The following is a 1886-nucleotide window of genomic DNA, read 5'->3' as shown; positions in this document are numbered from 1 at the left end:
TCCATGTCCAGTTCTAACTGTTGCCTTCTGACCTGCATACAGGTTTCTCAAGAGGCAGGTCAGGTGGTCTAGTATTCCCATCTCTTTCAGAATTTTCCAGTTTATTGTGCTCCACACAAACGCTTTGGCATAGTCAATAAAGCAGAAATAGATGTTTTTCTGGAACTCTCTTGCTTTTTCGATGATCCAGCGGATGTTGGCAACTTGATCTCTGGTTCCTCTGCCTTTTCTAAATCCAGCTTGAACATTAGGAAGTTCGCGTTTCACGTATTGCTGAAGCCTGGCTTGGAGAATTTTAAGCATCACTTTACTAGCGTGTGAGATGAGTGCAATTGTGCAGCAGTTTAAGCATTCTTTGGCATTGCCTTTCTTTGGGATTGGAATGAAAACTGACCTTTTCCAGTCCTGTGGCCACTGCTGAGTTTTCCAAACTTGCTGGCATATTAAGTGCAGCCCTTTCACAGCATCATCTTTCAGGATTTGAAATAGCTCAACTGGAATTCCATCACCTCCACCAGCTTTGTTCATAGTGATGCTTTCTAAGGCCCACTTGACTTCACATTCCAGGATGTCTGGCTCTAGGTGAGTGATCACAGCATCATGGTTATCTGGGTTGTGAAGATCTTTTTTGTATAGTTCTTCTGTGTATTTTTGCCACCTCTTCTTAATATCTTTTGCTTCTGTTAGATGCCTACCATTTCTGTCCTTTACTGAGCCCATCTTTGCATAAAATGTTCCTTTGGTATCTCTAATTTTCTTGAAGAGATCCCTAGTCTTTTCCATTCTATTGTTTTCCTCTATTTCTTTGCATTGATCACTGAGGAAGGCTTTCTTATCTCTCCTTGCTATTCTTTAGAACTCTGCATTCAAATGGGTATATCTTTCCTTTTCGCTTCTCTTCTTTTCACAGCTATTTGTAAGGCCTCCTCAGACAGCCATTTTGCTTTTTTTGCATTTCTTTTTCTTGGGGATGGTCTTGATTCCTGTTTCCTGTACAATGTCATGAACCTCCATCCATAGTTCATCAGGCACTCTATCTATCAGATCTAGTCCCTTAAATCTATTTCTCACTTCCCACTGTATAGTCATAAGCGATTTGATTTAGGTCATACCTGAATGGTCTAGTGGTTTTCTCCACTTTCTTCAGTTTCAGTCTGAATTTTGCTGCTCCCCGCCACTGCTCCTGACCTTGGGCATAGGGTAGCTCCTCCCGGCTTCTGCCCCTGACGTCGGACGTGGGGCAGCTCCTCTAGGCCGCGCTCGTGCGCCGTCGCAGCCGCCCGCGCTCCTGTGACTGGGGTGGGGATCCTTTCCCTTCTCCAGGGCATCTTCCCAACCCCGGTATTGAATTCAGATCTGCTGCATTGCAGACAGATTCTTTACCAGCTGAGCCACAAGGGAAGCCCAAATATACTGGAGTGGGTGAAAGTGAAAGTGAAGTCGTGTCCGACTCTTTGCGACCCCGTGGACTGTAGCCTACCAGGCTCCTCTATCCATGAGATTCTCCAGGCAAGAATACTAGAGTGGGTTGCCATTTCCTTCTCCAGGGTATCTTCCCGACCCAGGGATCGAACCTGGGTCTCCTGCATTGGAGGCAGACGCTTTAACCTCTGAGCCACTAGGGAAGCCTGAGAACTGGAGTGGGTAGCCTACCCCTTCTGCAGTGGATCTTCCTGACCTAGGAATCGAGCCAGGGTCTCCTGAGAGGAATTGCAGGCAGATTCTTTACTAACTGAGCAATCAGAGAAGCCAAATAAAAATGGGAGAACATCCACAAATGACAGCTAAACTTGGCTCTTCATACATTATCAGCCATATTATGGCAATATAAGTGATTTTTTTCCCTATAAATGTAAAAACTCTAATTTATTAGAGGAAAAAGGAAT

At 44.9% G+C, this 1886-nt stretch overlaps 1 non-coding gene across 1 annotated transcript; it reads right to left on the bottom strand.

Moving 5' to 3' along the window:
- Window positions 1-1553: 1553 nt before the first annotated feature.
- Window positions 1554-1625, bottom strand: TRNAW-CCA (transfer RNA tryptophan (anticodon CCA)). The gene has a single exon. It is a non-coding gene; the product is annotated as a tRNA-Trp (tRNA).
- Window positions 1626-1886: the final 261 nt, after the last annotated feature.

The sequence above is a fragment of the Bos taurus genome, chromosome 18, assembly GCF_002263795.3.
Source record: "Bos taurus isolate L1 Dominette 01449 registration number 42190680 breed Hereford chromosome 18, ARS-UCD2.0, whole genome shotgun sequence".
NCBI lineage: Eukaryota > Metazoa > Chordata > Mammalia > Artiodactyla > Bovidae > Bos > Bos taurus.
The sequence above is the reverse complement of the archived record's forward strand: the minus strand, read 5'-3'. Positions and strand labels throughout refer to the sequence as shown.